At 41.6% G+C, this 22,447-nt stretch overlaps 1 protein-coding gene across 6 annotated transcripts in view; it reads right to left on the bottom strand.

Moving 5' to 3' along the window:
- LOC132666876 (patr class I histocompatibility antigen, A-2 alpha chain-like) overlaps nt 1-22,447 on the bottom strand; it is a 538,163-nt gene that overhangs the window by 503,647 nt on the left and 12,069 nt on the right. For 2 of the 6 annotated variants that reach the window (XR_013555568.1, XR_013555564.1), the window contains exons 8-10: nt 391-423; nt 206-253; nt 4-42 (exon numbers count right to left, since the gene is read on the bottom strand). The gene's annotated coding sequence lies outside the window, so the exon portion shown is untranslated. The remainder of the gene's footprint in view (nt 1-3; nt 43-205; nt 254-390; nt 424-22,447) is intronic. The other 4 variants (XR_013555569.1, XR_013555565.1, XR_013555563.1 and 1 more) reach the window with 2 other exon arrangements.

The following is a 22,447-nucleotide window of genomic DNA, read 5'->3' on the forward strand; positions in this document are numbered from 1 at the left end:
AACCTTGCATTACTTAGTCCCCCACAAGGTGGCTGGCTCACACTGTGAAAGAAAATAATCATGAACAAATTCAAGTCAGTCGCTTTTAAGTGGTGACATTATGAGCAGCCCACCATATGCTCAAAATGTCCCACTCAAAGAATCCCCATAACCCAGTCGTGTCCCCTCTGTTTAACCCCACACTTCAGGCCTCTCAGGGCCTTACCTTTAGGAGTTGTGAGAGACACATCAGAGCCCTGGGCACTGACATCACCTGGGGTAGAACAAACAGGACTTGATCAGAGCCACGGGAGATGAGACTAAAGGAGGAGCTATGGTGGGGGGTGAGCTCCCCATGGGGTCCTTTCTACACTATCCCAGGGTTTCAGGGATCACCCCCTCCATACTTACATGCAGCATGAGAGTAGCTCAGTCCTTTTCCTCCTGTGGGAAGAAGACATCATGACAGAGGCCAGGGAGAAAGCCATGATGTCCTAAAGGAATCTCCCTAGTCCTGGATCCCAGGAAAGTTTCCAGAACTCTTAACCATACCCAAGGCAGGATCAGAAAACATAATAAAAGTCCATGTGTGTGGACCAGACCAACTGCACTTCTGGAGTCTGTCCTCAGCAGGGGAATTCCCTTCTGTCCTATGACTGTTGGGAATCAGGTCCCCATCATCAGATTCATTAGGGTGAAAATTTGCCCTTCACATTCACATGTGATTTACTAAAAGTGTGAGTGTTAGCAGTCAGCTCCAGAGTGAGCAAGCACATGCATGTGGATGGTACTTCCTATTAACAAAGCAGGACAATCTGCCACCGGGACTTGAAACCCTTCAGTGGAGTCAAAAAACTCAGATCCTCCCACCTCTTCCCTACCTGGGCTCTTCTTCCTCCAGATCTCAATGCCAGACCACAGCTCCAAGGAGAACCAGACCAGCAATGATGCCCATGATGGGGATGGAGAGCTGAGAAGTGACTTTGGGAAGGGGAAGGAAGGTGAAGGCCCTGACCCCAGGCATCAGCCCCCACCCTGCTGGAGTTCTCCACAAGAGCTCCTGATTCCTCTGAGAAGAGGGTCTATGTCCAGGTCTCCCCCCTTATCCTGTCTCAGCATGAGGGGCTTAGGCAGTTCCACCATGCTGCCTGTGGCACATGTATCTCTGCTCCTCTCCAGAAGGCACCACCATAGCTGCCCCCTTCTGGAAGGTCCCATCCCCCAAAAGTCTGGTGTCCACAAGCGCTGTGTCCGGATGTGGTCCTCCCTGTCATGCTGCCAGGTCAGAGTGATCTCTGCAGGGTAGCCCAAGGCCCAGAACCTCAGGGTCACCTCATGTCAGAGGTGGGGTGGTAGGTCATGTGTGTCTTTGGGGAATCTGAGAAAAAGGCTCAGAAAATTAAAAAAATTTTGCTTTGGTCATAGGTCACACCAGCAGCATTCATGTGACTATCCTGAGAATGGATGTGGCAACTGAAGTGGGGGAAGGGAGCACAAAACCCAGATGCCAGCCTGGACACAGGGACCTGAGATCATTTCTTATTCCTTGAAAAGTTCTAGGATGAAGACAAGACAGGACAGATGAGGAGGCTACAGCTCTCTGAGGGAAGAAAGGGATTTCTGGTTCTGATCTGGGTGGAAGCAGAGTGACTCAGAAAAGTTCAAACACATAGTACATGGGGAAGAGAACAAGGCCTGAGAGAGAAAGTCCCCCACAATTCTTAAAGCTGCTAACAGAGAATCAGAGGGTATTGCTAGTTGGTTATTGCAGGGATGGATGGTTTCTTCCTCCATCCCTGGGGGACTGGATCCCTTCATTGTTTCTGAGAGAAGAGCTGGACCTCTAGGCTAGTTAGTCACTCTTCTGGCAGAGGATCTGAACAGCCAAGGCTTAATCCCTCGACCCCTGACCTATGGTATTCGGGCATCTATTCCATTTTCCTCCCCTCTTCCAGGGAGCACAGCCCTAGTCTCTGGAGAGATCGCAGAAGTGCTGAGGTGACCCTCCCAACTGCGCGCTGCAACCTCTCCTTCCCTTTCTCCAGGTACCTGCGGAACCTATACCACGCATGCACGTGACCTCCAGGTAGTTCCTCTGATGCTCCGCCACACTGGCCGCCTGCCACTTGTGGCAGGTGACCTGTGTGTGTCCGCCACGGTTCAGGAACACAGGTCCTCATTCAGGCACAGTTGTAGGCGAACTGTCAATGTCTACTGAGCAGGGGTCCATAAGAACCCACGAACCCACCGGGCAACCATAGGTCACCTGGAAGGTGAGACCCAGGCCATGCCCCCAAAGTCAGCCCTGCACTAGTCCCACTCCCTTGAAGCACCCCGTGCCTGCCTGCCTCAATGATGGGGGGGCGGGGGTGATTGGTCACAACCAGTTTCCAATTCAACAGTGCAGGAATCCCTGCGGGGTCTCCCTGGGTGGAGGGTCAGGGTTGGATTCTGAGGCCTCTAGATGAAGCTCCAAACCAGAGTCTAGAGAAGACGCTGTCCTGCCCATGGGAGATAGAGAGACTCGTGACCTGCGATCCACTCAGCTTCATTCACTGGCCTCGCTCTGGTTGTAGTGATTTTAGTTAGCCCCTTGGTGTAGAAATGTGTCTAAGAATATTGCAATCAGACTCATAAAGCTCCTAAGTTGTTGCACTTTATATATATATATATATATATATATATATATATATATATATATATATAATTTGTGTCTCTTTTATGTTTTTTTTTTTTAAGTTTTAATTTAGGGGCGCCTGTGTAGCTCACTCGGTTAAGCATCCAACTTCAGCTCAGGTCATTATCTTGTAGCTTGTGAGTTCAAGCCCCACGTTGGCTAAGTGCTGACAGCTCAGCGCCTGGAGCCTGCTTTGGATTCCGTGTCTTTCTCTTTCTCTCCCCATCTCACACTCTGTCTCTCTCTCTCTCTCAAAAATAAATAAACATTAAAAAAAATTTTTTAAGTTTTAAATTCTACTTAGTTAATATACTGTGTAATATTAGTTTCAAGTGTACAATACAGTGATTCAACAGTTCCATACATCACTCTGTGCTCATCACAAGTGTAATTCTTAATCCCCACGAACTATTTCACCCATCCCCCCACCGGCTTCCCCTCTGGTAACCATCAGTCTGTTCTGTATTGTTAACAGTCTATTTCTTTGTTTCTCTCTCTCTCCCTTTTTCTCATTGTTTATTGATTTCACTCATATGTGAAATTTAAAAAACAAAACAAAGAAGCAAAGGGGGAATAAAAGAGAGGATTCACAATTGTGTTTTTATTTTTTATTAAATTTTAAAAAATGTTTTATTTATTTTTGAGACAGAGAGACAGAGACAGAGACAGAGACAGAGGTGCAAGCAGCGGAGGGGCAGAGAGAGAGGGAAACACAGAATCCAAAGCAGGCTCCAGGTTCTGAGGTGTCAGCACAGAGCCTGACTCAGGGCTAGAACTCATGAACCTCAAGATCATGACCTGAGCTGAAGTCAGATGCTTCACCAACTGAGCCACCCAGGTGCCCCTTAGTTGTATTTTACTTTTAAGATTTATTTTAATTTTAGAGACAGTGCTTGCACGAGTTGGGGAGGGGGCAGAGGGAGAGAGAGAATATTTTTTTTGTTGTTGTTTAAGTTTATTTATTTTGAGAGAGAAAGTGAGTGGGGGAGAGGCAGAGAGAGAGAGAGAGAATTCCAAATGGGTCTTTCATATATGGCCTTTATGATGTTGAAGTATGTTCCTCCTATCCCTGTTTTCTTGAGGGTTTTTATCAAGAAAGGATGGTGTATTTTGTCAAATGCTTTTTCTGCATCTATTGAGATCATATTGTTCTTTGCTTTTACTAATGAGTATATCACCTTGATGGATTTGCAAATATTGAACCAGCCCTGCAGCCCAGGAATAAGTTCCACTGGGTCATTGTGAATAATTCTTTTAATGTACTGTTGAATTCAATTTGCTAGTATTTTGTTGAAAATTTTTGCATCCAGTTTCATCAGGGATATTGGTCTATAATTCTCCTTTTTAGTGGGGTCTTTGTCTGGTTTTGGAATTAAGGTAATGCTAAGCTTGTAGAATGAGTTTGGAAGTTTTCCTTTCATTTCTATTTTTTGGAACAGTTTGAGAAGAATAGGTATTAACTCTTCTTTAAATGTTTGGTAAAATTCCTCTGGGAAGCTATCTGGCTCTGGACTGTTGTTTGTTGGGAAATTTTTGATTACTGATTCAATTTATTTGCTAATTATGCATCTGTTCAAATTTTCTACTTCTTGTTTCAGTTTTTGCAGGTTGTATGTTTCCAGGAATTTATCCATTTCTTTCATATTTCCCAGTTTGTTGGCATATAATTGTTCATAATATTCTCTTATAATTGTTTGCATTTCCGTGGTGTTGGTTGTTATCTCTCCTCTTTCATTCACAATTTTATTTATTTGGGTCATTTCTCTTCTTTTTGATAAGTCTAGCTGGGGGTTATCAATTTTATTAATTTTTTTTAATAACCAGCTTAGTTTCATTGATCTGTTTCTGTTATTTGTTGTTTTATTTTGTTTTGTTTGTTTCTATATTGTTTATTTCTGCTCTAGTCTTTATTATTTCCCTTCTCCTGGCTTTAGGCCTTGCTTTCTGTTCCTTTTCTAACTCCTTTAGGTATAAGGTTAGGTTGTGTATTTGAGGCTTTTCTTTCTTCTTGAGGAAGACCTGTGTTGCAATATACTTTCCTCTTAGGACTACTTTGGTTTATAGCATGTGCCCCTTCAAAACAGCATACCTGTATCCCTTGGATAAATACCTAGTAGTGCAATTTCTGAGTCATAGGATAGTACTATTTTTGATTTTTTGAGGAACCTCCATACTCTTTTCCAGAGTGGCTGCACCAGTTTGCATTCCCACCAGCAGTGCAAAAGAGATCCTCTTTCTCTGCATCTTTGCCAACATCTGTTGTTGCCTGAGTTGTTAATGTTGGCCATTCTGACAGGTGTGAGGTGGTATCTCATTGTGATTTTGATTTGCATTTCCCTGATGAGTAGTGATTTTGAACATCTTTTCATTTGTGTGTTGGCTATTTGCCTGCTTCAATGGGAAAATGTCTATTCAAATCCTCTGCCCATTTTTTTAAATTTTCTTAATGTTTAGTTACTTTTGAGAGAGAGAGAGAGAAAGAGAGAGAGAGAGTGCAGGTTGGGGAGGGGCAGAGAGAGAAGAAGACACAGAATCTGAAGCAGGCTCCAAACTCTGAGCTGTCAGCACAGAACTCAATGCGGGGCTCTAACTCCTGAACCATGAGATCATGACCTGAACTGAAGTTGGATGCTTAACTGACTGAGCCACTCAGGTGCCCCATCTTCTGCCCATTTTTTAATCATATTGTTTGAGAGGTTTGATGTTAAACAGTATGCATTAATTATATCTTTGGGGTATTAACCCCTTATCAGATATATAATTTGCAAGAGAAGGAGTTAAGATGGGAGAGGAGCAGGGGCAACCCTAAGCTTACCTTATCCCTTGAACACAGCTAGATAAGGATCAAATCATTCTGAATACCCAAGAAATCAATCTAAAGACTACACAACTAGAGGCAGAAAAACAGCACATCATGGAAGATAGGAGCTATGGAAAGTTGATGGGGTGGGGGGAGAATTTCAGGTGCTGTAGAGGGGAGAGAGCCCTGGTCATGGAGAGAGGAGCCAGACAGAGAGAGAGAGAGAAAGCACACGCAGGGGATTGCACAAGAAAAACACTTCCCCAAAACCAAAGGAGAGGGGCTCACTATTGCAAGTTTTTATAAGCAGTGGAGCTCAAATTCTGAAGTTTTAGAAATCTGCACCATCACTGGGATCTTGCCTGGCAGGCTCAGTAGTGCTCTGGAAGGGAAGGAGGGTGGAGACCCAGGAGCAGACAGTGTAGTCTGAGGATCCCTTGGATCACTCAGGTTGAAACAGTTGCCTTTCTAGGAGTGTATTTGGGAGTAGTGGCATGGCATCTCCAAGAACAAAAGAACTAGCACCACCAAAGTGCTGCCCTGTTCACTAGCATAGGAACAAAGACACCGGTTGAAGGCAGCAAACCTTGGTACCAGCTTTTTGCTGCACTTTACCATAAATGGCAAACCTGTGTGCATTCATGCAACTGTTTTCTGGGACAAACCAGCACAGATCACAGTGTGGCAAGATCCTCCCTCAGAGGTTCAGTATGAGTCTGAGCTGTACAGATCCTTAAAATATGGAGTTTTGAAACCCAGCTGCATGCCTGAGATGAAACATGGGAGTACTGTGCAGCCTGGTAGACAGACAGCTTAGACACAGACAGGGTGAAGTCAGAGATCTGATGGAAACCAGGGACACAAGAGGGGTCATTGTGTGCTTTTCTGGGGGGGCTTCCTGAAGGGTGGCAGACATGAACTCCCTGCTCCCTGGAGGAGAGAACAGAACGATGCCATCCCCCCCACCCATCAGCACTGACTGACTTCAGTGAGCAACACAGTACCCCCCAATGAAGGCTTACACAAAGCCCCATCCCCCTGTGTCGTGCAGGTGCATTTCCACAAAGGGCATGTCCACCAGAGAATCAGTGCAGCAGGCCCCTCCCCCAGAATGCCAGCACAAACCCCTGGCATGCACCAAGTCTATGATCATAGAGTGCTTCAAAGCTTCAGCTCTAGGGGAAACAGGATCTAGCTTCTTCTAACAAGCAGACTAAAACATACCTGGTTAAAATTTGCCACACAGTGGACAAGGTCCAAACACCCCACACACAGGCAAGAAGAAACTCTGCAAAGGACTGACTTGAGGGAAGGAACAGCCAAAACACAACAGCAGAGTGCACAATCTGAAACACCTCCTGAAGCACCAGGCCCAAGACGGTATAAGACCTCTTCTTAATATAGCCACTATTCTCAGGAGCAGGAATATAACAGACTTTCTTAACATTCACACAAAAAAGAAGTGACCTAGAAAAAATGACAAGATGGAGGGATTCACCCCAAAAGAAAGAACAGGGAGAAGTAATGGCCAGGGGTTTAATGAAAACTGATATAAGATGCCTGAACTAGAATTGAAAACAACAATCATAAAGATACTAGCTGGCCTTGAAAAAAGCATAGAAAACACTAGACAGTCCCTTACCAAAGAGATAAAATAACTAAAAACTACTCAGGCCAAAATAAAAAGTACTATATCTGATATGCAAAACTGGACGCAATTACAACGAGGATGGACAAAGCAGAGGAAAAAATCAGTGATATAGAAGAAAAAATTATGGAAAATAATGAAGCTGAAAAGAAGAGGTAAAGACAAGTATTAGATCATGAATGTAGACTTAGGGAACTCAGTGATTCCTTAAGATGTAATAATATTGGTATCATAGGAGTCCCTGAAGAAGAACAGAATGAAAGGGGGGAGAAGGTTTATTTGAGCAATGATAGCTGAAAGTTCCCTAATCTGGGGAAGAAAACAGACATCAAAATTCAAGAAGCACAGAGAACTCCCATCAAAATCAATAAAAGCTGGCCCACACCAAGACATATCATAGTCAAATTCACAAAATACACAGACAAGAAAAGAATCCTGAAAGCAGCAATGGAAAAAAAAAAAGTCCTTAACCTACAAGAAAAGACAAATCAGATTTGCAGTAAGTCTGTTCACAGAAACTTGGCAGGCCAGAAGGGAGTGCCATGATATATTCAAGGTGCTGAATGGGGAAAACATGCAGCCAAGAATACTTTATCCAGCAAGGCTGTCATTTAGAATAGGAGAGATAAACAGATTCTCAGGCAAACAAAACCTAAAGGAGTTTGTGATCACTAAACCAGCTCTGCAAGACATGTTAAAGGGGAAAGGGGATGCTTTGAGTGGGAAAGAAAGACCAAAAGCAACAAAGACTAGAAAGGAACAGAGAACATCACCAGAAACACCGTATGGCAGTGGCTAAGTTCATATCTATCAATAATTACTCTGAATATAAGTGGACTAAATGTGTGGCGCCTGGGTGGCTCAGTTGGTTAGGCGGCCAACTTCGGCTCGGGTCATGGTCTCATGGTCCGTGAGTTCGAGTCCCGCGTTGGGCTCTGTGCTGACAGCTCAGAGCCTGGAGCCTGTTTCAGATTCTGTGTCTCCCTCTCTCTGACCCTCCTCCATTCGTGCTCTGTCTCTCTCTGTCTCAAAAATAAACGTTAAAAAAAAATTTTTTTAAATAAATGGACTAAATGTACCAATCAAAAGACATAGGGTATCATAATGGATAAAAAATAAAATAAAATAAAATAAAAATAAAAAATATAAGATCCATCTATATGCTACCTACAAGAGACTCATTTTGTACCTAAAGACACCTACAAATTGAAAGTGAGGAGATGGAGAACAGACATGTTAACAGACAAAAGAAAGCCAGAGTAGCTGTACTTATATCAAACTAGATTTTAAAACAAAAATTGTAACAAGAGATGAAGAAGGGCACTATATCATAATTAAAGGGTCTATCCATCAAGAAGATCTAATAATTATAAATATTATGCCCCCTAACTTGGAACACCCAAATATATAAATCAATTAATACTAACCATTGAAAATCTCATTGATAATAACACAATAATAGTAAGGGACTTTAACATCCCACTTACAACAATGGACAGATCACCCAAGTAGAAGATCAACAAGGAAACAATGGCGTTGAATGACACCCTGGACTGGATGGACCTAACAGATATATTCAGAACATTCCATCCTAAAGCAGCAGAATATACATTCTTTTCGAGTGCAAAAAGAACATTCTCCAGAATAGATCACATACTGGGTCACAAATCAGCCCTCAACAAGTACAAAAGATTAAGATCATACCATGCACATTTTCAGACCACAACACTATGAAACTTGAAGTCAACCACAAGAAAAAATTTAGAAAGACCACAAATACATAGAGGTTAAAGAACATCCTACTAAAGAATGAATGGGTGGGGCGCCTGGGTGGCGCAGTCGGTTAGGCGTCCGACTTCAGCCAGGTCATGATCTCGCGGTCCGTGAGTTCGAGCCCCGCGTCAGGCTCTGGGCTGATGGCTCAGAGCCTGGAGCCTGTTTCCGATTCTGTGTCTCCCTCTCTCTGCCCCTCCCCCGTTCATGCTCTGTCTGTCTCTCTCTGTCCCAAAAAAAAAAAATAAATAAAAAACGTTGAAAAAAAAAAAAAAAAAAAAAGAATGAATGGGTTAACCAAGAAATTAAAGAAGAAATTTTAAAAATACATGGAAGCAAGTGAAAATGAAAACACTACAGTCCAAAACCTTTGGGATGCAGCATAGGTGGTCTTAAGAGGGAAGTATATTGCAATAAGGCCTACCTCAAGAAGCAAAACACAACCTAACTTTACACCTAAAGGAGCTAGAAAAAGAAGAGCAAATAAAGTGTAGAGCCAGCAGAAAAAGAGGAAATAATAAAGATTAGGAGAAAAATAAGTGATATAGAAGCAAACAAAGAGTAGAACAGATCAATGAAACTAAGAGCTGGTTCTTTGGAAGAATTATTTTTTGATTAAAACAACTTTATTACTATAAAGCCAAGACTTATAAAGAAGAAAGTTAAAGCATACAGAAATTTAAGGATTAAAGTTTTCCATACTGAGTTCCATACTAGTGTAACACCCTTCAGGTACCCAGGAAACTCTGAACCAGCAGTGTTCAGGAGGTGAATAGATTGCAACACAGACCAGCTTCTAAAGAGTGTCCTGAGGAGTGACTGGGTGTAAGATAAACACATGTCCTGAAACTTTCACTCTAGGGGCTAAAAGAATTAATAAAATTGATAAACCCCTAGTCAGACTTATGAGAGAGAGGGAGAGAGAGAGAAAGGACCCAAATAAACAAAACCATGAATGAAAGAGGAGAGTCACAACCAACACCACAGAAATACAATCACAAGAGAATACTAGGAAAATTTATGTGCCAACAAATTGGGCAATCTGGAAGAAATGGATAAATTCCTAGAAACATACAAACTACCACAATTGAAACAAGAAGAGAGAAAATTTTATCAAACCCATAACCAGCAAAGATATTGAATCATTAATCACAAATTACCCAACAAACAAAAGTCCAAGACCACATGGCTTCCCGGGGGAATTCTACCAGACATTTAAAGAAGAGTTAATACCTATTCTTCTCAAATGGTTCCAAAAAATAGAAATGGAAGGAAAACTTCCAAACACCTTTTATAAGGACAGCATTATATTGATTCCAAAACCGACAAAAACCCCACTACAAAGGAGAATTTCAAACCAATATCCATGATAAACATGGATGCAAAAGTTCTCAGCAAGATACTAGCAAATTGAATCCAACATTAAAAGAATTACTCACCATGATGAAGTAGGATTTACTCCTGGGGTGCAGAGGTGGTTCAATATTCACAAATCAATCAATGTGATGCTCCACATTAATAAAAGAAAGGATAAGAACCATATGATGCTGTCAATAGATTCAGAAAAAGCATTTGACAAAATACAGTATCCATTCCCTTTTTTAAAATATTTTTTACTGTTTATTCATTTTTGAGAGAGAGAGAGAGAAAGAGTGTGAGCAGGGAAGGGGCAGAGAGAGAGGGAGACACAGAATCCGAAGCAGGCTCCAGGCTCCACGCTGTCAGTACAGAGCCTGATGCGGGGATTGAACTCATAAACTGCAAGATCATGAGCTGAGCCAAAGTTGATGCTTAACTGACTGAGCCACCCAGGCGCTTGTACAGCATCCATTCTTGAGAAAAAAAACCCTCAACAAAGAAAGTATAGATGGAACATACCTCAACATCATAAAGTTCATATACAAAAGACCCACAGATAATATCATCCTCAATGGGGATAAACAGGGCTTTTCCTCTACAGTCAGGAATAAGACAGGGATGCCCACTTTCACCATTACTATTTAACATAGTACTGGAAGTCTTAGCCTCAGCAATAAGACAAAAAAGAAAGAAGGAAGGAAGGAAGGAAGGAAGGAAGGAAGGAAGGAAGGAAGGAAGGAGAGAAAGAAAGAAAGAAAGAAAGAAAGAAAGAAAGAAAGAAAGAAAGAAAGAGGCATCCAAATCAGCAAGGAAGAAGTCAAATTTTCACTATTTACAGATGACATGATACTCCATGTAGAAAACCTGAAAGACTCCACCAAAAATTGCTAGAATTCAGCAGTCAAAAGATGTAAAATCAATGTATAGAAATATGATGCATTTCTTTTTTTGTTTTTTTGGGTTTTTTTTTTTCTTTTAGGGAGAGAAAGTGCTAGCAGGGGAGAGGAGCAGAGGGAGAGAGAGAGAGAGAGGAGAGAGAATCCCAAGAAGGCTACATGCTCAGCACAGAACCCAACGCAGGGTTGTTTTTTTTTTTTTGTTTTTTTGTTTTGTTTTTTTTTTTATTATTGTTTTACTTTTTATTTATTTTTTTTATTTATTTATTTTTTTTTTAATATATGAAATTTACTGTCAAAGTGGTTTCCATACAACACCCAGTGCTCATCCCAAAAGGTGCCCTCCTCAATACCCATCACCCACCCTCCCCTCCCTCCCACCCTGCCCTCCCTCCCACCCCCCATCAACCCTCAGTTTGTTCTCAGTTTTTAACAGTCTCTTATGCTTTGGCTCTCTCCCACTCTAACCTCTTTTTTTTTTTTTTTCCTTCCCCTCCCCCATGGGTTTCTGTTATGTTTCTCAGGATCCACATAAGAGTGAAACCATATGGTATCTGTCTTTCTCTGTATGGCTTATTTCACTTAGCATCACACTCTCCAGTTCCATCCATGTTGCTACAAAAGGCCATATTTCATTTTTTCTCATTGCCACATAGTATTCCATTGTGTATATAAACCACAATTTCTTTATCCATTCATCAGTTGATGGACATTTAGGCTCTTTCCATAATTTGGCTATTGTTGAGAGTGCCGCTATAAACATTGGGGTACAGGTGCCCCTATGCATCAGTACTCCTGTATCCCTTGGATAAATTCCTAGCAGTGCTATTGCTGGGTCATAGGGTAGGTCTATTTTTAATTTTCTGAGGAACCTCCACACTGCTTTCCAGAGCGGCTGCACCAATTTGCATTCCCACCAACAGTGCAAGAGGGTTCCTGTTTCTCCACATCCTCTCCAACATCTATAGTCTCCTGATTTCTTCATTTTGGCCACTCTGACTGGCGTGAGGTGGTATCTGAGTGTGGTTTTGATTTGTATTTCCCTGATAAGGAGCGACGTTGAACATCTTTTCATGTGCCTGTTGGCCATCCGGATGTCTTCTTTAGAGAAGTGTCTATTCATGTTTTCTGCCCATTTCTTCACTGGGCAATTTGTTTTTCTGGTGTGGAGTTTGATGAGCTCTTTATAGATTTTGGATACTAGCCCTTTGTCCGATGTGTCATTTGCAAATATCTTTTCCCATTCCGTTGGTTGCCTTTTAGTTTTGTTGGTTGTTTCCTTTGCTGTGCAGAAGCTTTTTATCTTCATAAGGTCCCAGTAATTCACTTTTGCTTTTAATTCCCTTGCCTTTGGGGATGTGCCGAGTAAGAGATTGCTACGGCTGAGGTCAGAGAGGTCTTTTCCTGCTTTCTCCTCTAAGGTTTTGATGGTTTCCTGTCTCACATTCAGGTCCTTTATCCATTTTGAGTTTATTTTTGTGAATGGTGTGAGAAAGTGGTCTAGTTTCAACCTTCTGCATGTTGCTGTCCAGTTCTCCCAGCACCATTTGTTAAAGAGACTGTCTTTTTTCCATTGGATGTTCTTTCCTGCTTTGTCAAAGATGAGTTGGCCATACGTTTGTGGGTCTAGTTCTGGGGTTTCTATTCTATTCCATTGGTCTATGTGTCTGTTTTTATGCCAATACCATGCTGTCTTGATGATGACAGCTTTGTAGTAGAGGCTAAAGTCTGGGATTGTGATGCCTCCTGCTTTGGTCTTCTTCTTCAAAATTACTTTGGCTATTCGGGGCCTTTTGTGGTTCCATATGAATTTTAGGATTGCTTGTTCTAGTTTCGAGAAGAATGCTGGTGCAATTTTGATTGGGATTGCATTGAATGTGTAGATAGCTTTGGGTAGTATTGACATTTTGACAATATTTATTCTTCCAATCCATGAGCAGGGAATGTCTTTCCATTTCTTTATATCTTCTTCAATTACCTGCATAAGCTTTCTATAGTTTTCAGCATACAGATCTTTTACATCTTTGGTTAGATTTATTCCTAGGTATTTTATGCTTCTTGGTGCAATTGTGAATGGGATCAGTTTCTTCATTTGTCTTTCTGTTGCTTCATTGTTAGTGTATAAGAATGCAACTGATTTCTGCACATTGATTTTGTATCCTGCAACTTTGCTGAATTCATGTATCAGTTCTAGCAGACTTTTGGTGGAGTCTATCGGATTTTCCATGTATAATATCATGTCATCTGCAAAAAGCGAAAGCTTGACTTCATCTTTGCCAATTTTGATGCCTTTGATTTCCTTTTGTTGTCTGATTGCTGATGCTAGAACTTCCAGCACTATATTAAACAGCAGCGGTGACAGTGGGCATCCCTGTCGTGTTCCTGATCTCAGGGGAAAAGCTCTCAGTTTTTCCCCATTGAGGATGATGTTAGCTGTGGGCTTTTCATAAATGGCCTTTATGATCTTTAAGTATGTTCCTTCTATCCCAACTTTCTCAAGGGTTTTTATTAAGAAAGGGTGCTGGATTTTGTCAAAGGCCTTTTCTGCATCGATTGACAGGATCATATGGTTCTTCTCTTTTTTTTTGTTAATGTGATGTATCACGTTGATCGATTTGCGAATGTTGAACCAGCCCTGCATCCCAGGAATGAATCCCACTTGATCATGGTGAATAATTCTTTTTATATGCTGTTGAATTCGATTTGCTAGTATCTTATTAAGAATTTTTGCATCCATATTCATCAGGGATATTGGCCTGTAGTTCTCTTTTTTTACTGGGTCTCTGTCTGGTTTAGGAATCAAAGTAATACTGGCTTCATAGAATGAGTCTGGAAGTTTTCCTTCCCTTTCTATTTCTTGGAATAGCTTGAGAAGGATAGGTATTATCTCTGCTTTAAATGTCTGGTAGAACTCCCCTGGGAAGCCATCTGGTCCTGGACTCTTATTTGTTGGGAGATTTTTGATAACCGATTCAATTTCTTCGCTGGTTATGGGTCTGTTCAAGCTTTCTCTTTCCTCCTGATTGAGTTTTGGAAGAGTGTGGGTGTTTAGAAATTTGTCCATTTCTTCCAGGTTGTCCAATTTGCTGGCATATAATTTTTCATAGTATTCCCTGATAATTGTTTGTATCTCTGAGGGATTGGTTGTAATCATTCCATTTTCATTCATGATTTTATCTATTTGGGTCATCTCCCTTTTCTTTTTGAGAAGCCTGGCTAGAGGTTTGTCAATTTTGTTTATTTTTTCAAAAAACCAACTCTTGGTTTCGTTGATCTGCTCTACAGTTTTTTTAGATTCTATATTGTTTATTTCTGCTCTGATCTTTATGATTTCTCTTCTTCTGCTGGGTTTAGGCTGCCTTTGCTGTTCTGCTTCTAGTTCCTTTAGGTGTGCTGTTAGATTTTGTATTTGGGATTTTTCTTGTTTCTTGAGATAGGCCTGGATTGCAATGTATTTTCCTCTCAGGACTGCCTTCGCTGCATCCCAAAGCGTTTGGATTGTTGTATTTTCATTTTCGTTTGTTTCCATATATATTTTAATTTCTTCTCTAATTGCCTGGTTGACCCACTCATTCGTTAGTAGGGTGTTCTTTAACCTCCATGCTTTTGGAGGTTTTCCAGACTTTTTCCTGTGGTTGATTTCAAGCTTCATAGCATTGTGGTCTGAAAGTATGCATGGTATAATTTCAATTCTTGTAAACTTATGAAGGGCTGTTTTGTGACCCAGTATATGATCTATCTTGGAGAATGTTCCATGTGCACCCGAGAAGAAAGTATATTCTGTTGCTTTGGGATGCAGAGTTCTAAATATATCTGTCAAGTCCATCTGATCCAATGTATCATTCAGGGCCCTTGTTTCTTTATTGACTGTGTGTCTAGATGATCTATCCATTTCTGTAAGTGGGGTGTTAAAGTCCCCTGCAATGACCACATTCTTATCAATAAGGTTGCTTGTGTTTATGAGTAATTGTTTTATATATCTGGGGGCTCGGGTATTTGGCGCATAGACATTTATAATAGTTAGCTCTTCCTGGTGGATAGACCCTGTGATTATTATATAATGCCCTTCTTCATCTCTTGTTACAGCCTTTAATTTAAAGTCTAGTTTGTCTGATATAAGTATGGCTACTCCAGCTTTCTTTTGGCTTCCAGGAGCATGATAGATAGTTCTCCATCCCCTCACTCTCAATCTAAAGGTGTCCTCAGATCTAAAATGAGTCTCTTATAGACAGCAAATAGATGGGTCTTGTTTTTTTATCCATTCTGATACCCTATGTCTTTTAGTTGGCGCATTTAATCCATTTACATTCAGTGTTATTATAGAAAGATATGGGTTTAGAGTCATTGTGATGTCTGTATGTTTTATGCTTGTAGTGATGTCTCTGGTACTTTGTCTCACAGGATCCCCCTTAGGATCTCTTGTAGGGCTGGTTTAGTGGTGACAAATTCCTTCAGTTTTTGTTTGTTTGGGAAGACCTTTATCTCTCCTTCTATTCTAAATGACAGACTTGCTGGATAAAGGATTCTCGGCTGCATATTTTTTCTATTTAGCACACTGTAGATATCGTGCCAAGCCTTTCTGGCCTGCCAAGTTTCAAAGGAGAGATCAGTCACGAGTCTTATAGGTGTCCCTTTATATGTGAGGGCACGTTTATCCCTTGCTGCTTTCAGAATTTTCTCTTTATCCTTGTATTTTGCCAGTTTCACTATGATATGTCGTGCAGAAGATCGATTCAAGTTACGTCTGAAGGGAGTTCTCTGTGCCTCTTGGATTTCAATGCCTTTTTCCTTCCCCAGTTCAGGGAAGTTCTCAGCTATAATTTGTTCAAGTACCCCTTCAGCACCTTTCCCTCTCTCTTCCTCCTCTGGGATACCAATTATGCGTATTATTTTTTTTTAGTGTATCACTTAGTTCTCTAATTTTCCCCTCATACTCCTGGATTTTTTTATCTCTCTTTCTTTCAGCTTCCTCTTTCTCCATAACTTTATCTTCTAGTTCACCTATTCTCTCCTCTGCCTCTTCAAGCCGAGCCATCGTGGATTCCATTTTGTTTTGCATTTCGTTTAAAGCGTTTTTCAACTCCTCGTGACTGTTCCTTAGTCCCTCGATCTTTGTGGCAAGAGATTCTCTGCTGTCCTGTATACTGTTTTCAAGCCCAGCGATTAATTTTATGACTATTATTCTAAATTCACTTTCTGTTATATTATTTAAATCCTTTTTGATCAGTTCATTAGCTGTTGTTATTTCCTGGAGATTCTTCTGAGGGGAATTCTTCCGTTTGGTCATTTTGGAGAGTCCCTGGCGTGGTGAGGACCTGCAGTGCACTTCCCCTGTGCTGTGGTGTATAACTGGAGTTAGTGGGCGGGGCCGCAGTCCGACCCGATGTCTGCCCCCAGCCCACTGCTGGGGCCACAGTCAGACTGGTGTGTGCCTTCTCTTCCCCTCTCCTAGGGGCGGGATTCACTGTGGGGTGGCGTGGCCCGTCTGGGCTACTTGCACACTGCCAGGCTTGTGTTGCTGGGGATCTGGCGTATTAGCTGGGGTGGGTAGGCAAGGTGCACGGGGGCTGGAGGGGCAGGCTTAGCTCGCTTCTCCTTAGGTGATCCGCTTCAGGAGGAGCCCTGTGGCAGCGGGAGGGAGTCAGATCCGCTGCCGGAGGTTTGGCTCCGCAGAAGCACAGAGTTGGGTGTTTGCGCGGAGCGAGCAAGTTCTCTGGCAGGAACTGGTTCCCTTTGGGATTTTGGCTGGGGGATGGGTGGGGGAGATGGTGCTGGCGCCTTTGTTCCCCGCCAAGCTGAGCTCTGCCGTCCGGGGGCTCAGCAGCTCTCCCTCCCTTTGTCCTCCAGCCTTCCCGCTTTCCGAGCAGAGCTGTTAACTTATGACCTCCCAGACGCTAAGTCGCGTTTGCTGTCGGAACACAGTCTGTCCGGCCCCTCCGCTTTTGCCAGCCAGGCTCGGGGGCTCCGCTTGGCCGGCGAGCCGCCCCTCCGCCCCGGCTCCCTCCCGCCAGTCCGTGGAGCGCGCACCGCCTCGCCGCCCTTCCTACCCTCTTCCGTGGGCCTCTGGTCTGCGCTTGACTCCGGAGACTCCCTTCTGCTAATCCTCTGGCGGTTTTCTGGGTTCTTTAGGCAGGTGTAGGTGGAATCTAAGTGATCGGCAGGACGCGCTGTGAGCCCCGCGTCCTCCTACGCCGCCATCTTCCGGAACCCTCTCCCAACGCAGGGTTTGATCTCACAACCATGAGATCATGACCTGAGCCTAAATCAAGAGTTGGACGCTTAACTGGCTGAGCCACCCAGCACCCCACTGTTGTATTTCTATACACAAGTAATGAAGCATCAGAAAGATAAATCAAGAAATTGATCCCATTTATAATTGCACCAAAAACCATAAGATACCTAACCCAAAAGGGAAAATATCTGAACTCTTAAATTATAGAACACTTATGAAAGAAATTGAAGAGGACATAAAGAAATGGAAAAACAGTCCATGCTCATGGATTAGAAGTACAAACATTGTTAAAATGTCTATACTACCCAAAGCAATCTACACATTAAATGTGATCCCTATCAAAACATCACCAGCATTATTCACAGAAATAGAAAAAACAATCCTAAAATTGTATAGAACAAAAAAAGACCCTGAATAGCCAAAGAAATTCTGAAAAAGAAAAGCAAAGCTGGAGGTATCATGATTCCAGACTTCAAGTTATATTACAAAGCTGTAATCATCAAGATAGTATGGTACTCTCACAAAAACAAACTTATAGATCAATGGAACAGAATAGAGAACCCAGAAATGGACCCACAAATATATGGTCAACTAATCTTCAGCAAAACAGGAAAGAATATTCAATGGAAAAAAGACAGTCTTTTCAACAGACGGTGTTGAGAAAACTGGACAGCAACATGCAGAACATAACTGGACCACTTTCTTATGCTATACACAAAAATAAACTAAAAATGGATGAAAGACCTGAATGTGAGACAGGAAACCATCAAAATCCTAGAGGAGAACACAGGCAGCAACCTCTTTGGCCTCAGACAGAGCAACTTCTAACTAGACACAGAGGCAAGGGAAACAAAAGCAAACATGAACTATTAGGACTTCATCAAGATCAAAAGCTTCTGCATAGTGAAGGAAACAATCAACAAAAATTAAAGGCAGCCTACATAATGGGATAAGATATTTGCAAATGATCTATTGGATAAAGGGTTAGCATCAAAAATCTATAAGGAACTTACCAGACTCAACACCCAAAAGACAATCCAGTTACGAAATGGGCAGAGGACATGAATAGACACTTGTCCAAAGAAGACATACAGATGGCCATCAGACACATGAAAAGATGCTCAATATCACTCATCATCAGGGAAATACAAATCAAAACCACCATGAGATACCACATCACACCTGTCAGAATGGCTAGAACTAATAACAAAGAAACAACAGGTGTTGGCATGGATAGGAGAAAGAGGAGCCCTCTTACTCTGCTTGTGGAAATGCAAACCGGTGTACCTACTCTGGAAAACAGTATGGAGTTTCCTCAAAAAGTTAAAAATAGAACTACCCTATAATTTTGCAACGGCACTATTAGGTATTTACATAAAGGATGCAAAAATACAGATTCGAAGGGGTACGTGCACCCCGATGTTTATAGCAGCATTATCTACAATAGCCAAACTATGGAGAGAGCCTAAATGCCCAACTGTAAATGGATAAAGAAGAGGTGGCATATATATACAATGGAATATTACTCAGCCATCAAAAAATGAAATCTTTTTCTTTTTCATTTACAATGACGTGAATGGACCTAGAGTGTATTATGTTAAGTGAAATAAGTCAGGTCGAGAAAGACAAATACTATATGATTTAACTTATATGTGGAATTTAAGAAACAAACCAGATGACTGGCTGTCAGTTGAGTGTCTAACTCTTGATTTTGGCTAAGGTCATGATCTCACAGTTCGTGAAGTCGAGCCCTGCATCAGGCTATGCACTGGCAGCACAGAGTCTGTTTGGGATAATCTCTCTCCCTTTCCCTCTGCCCCTCCCTCTCTCAAAATAAATAAACTTAAAAAAAAAGAAAATAGATGAACATATGAGAAGGGGAAAAAAGAGGAAAGAGGAAAACAAAAGATGAGAGACTCTTTTTTTTTCACTTCACTCACTCCTTGTTCTTTATCCATTTATTTTTTGTTTTACTTTTTATTTTATTCTCAAATTAGTTAACATACAGTGTAGTCTTGGCCTCAGGAGTAGAACCCAGTGATTCATCTCTTACATATGACAGCCAGTACTCATCCTGAAGAGTGCCCTCCCTTAATGCCTGTCACCCATTTAACCTCCCCCACTCTGATCGCCCTTCAGTTTGTTCTCTGTATTCAAGAGTCTCCTATGGTTTGCCTCCCTCTATGTTTTTATCTTATTTTTCCACAAGAGACTCTTTTTTTATTTTATTTATTTTTTAAAATTTACATCCAAATTAGCATATAGTGAAACAATGATTTCAGGAGTAGATTCCTTAACACCCCTTACTCATTTAGCCCATCCCCCCCACAACCCCTCCAGCAACCCTCAGTTTGTTCTCCATATTTATGAGTCTCTTCTGTTTTGTCCCCCTCCTTGTTTTTATATTATTTTTGTTTCCCTTCCCTTATGTTCATCTGTTTTGCCTCTTAAAGTCCTCATATGAGTGAAGTCATATGATTTTTGTCTTCCTCTGACTAATTTCACTAATAATACCCTCCAGTTCCATCCACATAGCTGCAAATGGCAAGATTTCATTCTTCATTGCCAAGTAATACTCCATTGTACATATATACCACATCTTCTTTATCCATTCATCCATCGATGGACATTTGGGCTCTTTCCATACTTTGGCTGTTGTTGATAGTGCTGCTATAAACATGGGGGACATGTGTCCCTTCGAAATAGCACACCTGTATCCTGTGGCTAAATGCCTAGTAGTGCAATTGCTGGGTGTAGGGTAGCTCTATTTTTAGTTTTTTAAGGAACCTCCATACTGTTTTCCAGAGTGGCTGCACCAGCTTGCATTCCCACACAAGAGACTCTTAATGATAGAGAACAAACTGAGGGGTGATGGAAGGAGGTGGGGAGAAGATGGGCTAGATGAGGGATGGGTATCAAAGAGGGCACTAGTGATGAGCACTCGGTGTTATATGTAAGTGAGGAATCACTGAATTCTATTCCTAAAACCAATAGTTTTAGGACTGTATGCACTGTATGTTAACTAACTAAAATTTAAGTAAAAAGTCAAATTTAAATTAAATTAAATTAAAAAATAATAAAGTGTATTTTGTCTATGTATTGCTACACTTGCTTTTTTAAATTTTCATTTCCATTTGCATAGTAAATGTTTTTCCATCCCTTCACGTTCTGTCAGTGTGTGTCTTTGGGTCTGAAAGGCAGTAACACTAGTGTGTTTTCAGCTGTATTCAAGATAGTTGAATAATTTTAAATAAACGTATGACCCTGGTATTGCTTTTATTTGGAAATTAAGTATGGTTTAAGGAGATGCATTATCAGTGGCAAGTTGACAAGGTATGGACTTGTATATTTTATGTGTCAACTTGATTGGGTGACATGGTTCCAAGATACTTGACTGGGAGGATCCTTTTTTTTTTTTTTTCTTCATTTTTTTTCCAATATATGAGATTTACTGTCAAATTGGTTTCCATACAACACCCAGTGCTCATCCCAAAATGTGCCCTCTTCAATACCCATCACCCACCCTGCCCTCCCTCCCACCCCCCATCAACCCTCAGTTTGTTTTTAAGAGTCTCTTATGCTTTGGCTCTCTCCCACTCTAACCTCTTTTTTTTTTCTTCCCCTCCCCCATGGGTTTCTGTTAAGTTTCTCAGGATCCACATAAGAGTGAAAACATATGGTATCTGTCTTTCTCTGTATGGCTTATTTCACTTAGCATAACACTCTCCAGTTCCATCCGCGTTTCTACAAAGGGCCATATTTCGTTCTTTCTCATTGCTACATAGTACTCCATTGTGTATATAAACCACAATTTCTTTATCCATTGACTGGGAGAATCCTAATACAGATGTCTATTAAGCAATGGGATAAATAAAACATTGATGAGGTTAAAATACAGGTCTTAAAACAGCACTATGGAAGGTTGGGTAAACCAAAGAGACCCCATGCTTGTCCCCCAACGTTAAAAAGCCCCCAAACAAGGGGCGCCTGGGTGGCTCAGTTGGTTGAGCATCTGGCTCTTGATTTCAATTCAGGTCATGATCTCACAGTTCGTGAGTTCAAGCCCCATATCGGGCTCTGCACTGACAGCGTGGAGCCTGCTTAGGATTCTCTCTTCCTCACTCTCTGCTCCTCCCCTACTTGTGCACTCTCTCTCTTTCTCTCAAAATAAGTAAGTAAACATTAAAATATATATATATATTTTTAAGCCCCAAATAAGATGGCTCTACTTACCCCAGTTTGGAAGAATTTAAAAAGTAAGAAAGCATAGATCACAATGAAAACTCTGATCAGGAACAGTCAGGCAAATTACCTGAGATAAGATTGACAAGATAGGTAAGGTAGTTTGACCTGACCCCTTGCTGGGGATCCAAAGCCTTGTACATAAGAGTGGGTAAAATGATCAGGGGATAGAGAGCAGAAGACTCCAGGACTCCATTACACAGGAGCCACATGCAAAGGCGGCACGACAACCTGTTCCTGATGCACTAATGTGGCCTATGATTAGATTGAAAAATACAGAAAAATAAGAGATTACAGGATGAAGGTAGAAATTTTGGGTGGGAACTGGAATGTTTAAATGATCTTTAAGTGAAGAGTCTGTCTCCTTTGCCTGAATGTTTCATGAGAATGGGTATTATGTCTGACTGGGGAGCGCTTCTCTGTCTAGTACTATAAAGCAGAAGGCATGTCAATCCACCCTATGAGCAATACTAATCGGATAGGGTACGTGAAAATAAGACTGCCCAAGCTCAAACAGCATACAATACAAGCTGGAGTGCAGTGCAAAGGCGTACTCTGTCCAATAGCACTATGCGCAGCAGGTCCTGGAGCTTACAGCAGAAGCCTCTGAGTGCTTCTCAGTGATTACTAAAGTGAACTAGAGTATTTCCATTCAAAGTTACTAGCTTGCTACTGGACATTAATTTTTTTTAATTTTTTAAAGTTTATTTATTTTTGAGAGAGAGAAAGTGAGACATGGCATGAGCAGGGGAAGGGCAGAGAGACTGAGAGGGAGACACAGAATCTAAAGCAGGCTCCAGGCTCTGAGCCGTCGGCACAGAGCCCGATGCAGGGCTGGAAC

Source organism: Panthera onca, chromosome B2 (assembly GCF_046562875.1).
Source record: "Panthera onca isolate mPanOnc1 chromosome B2, mPanOnc1 haplotype 2, whole genome shotgun sequence".
NCBI classification, from domain to species: Eukaryota; Metazoa; Chordata; class Mammalia; order Carnivora; family Felidae; genus Panthera; species Panthera onca.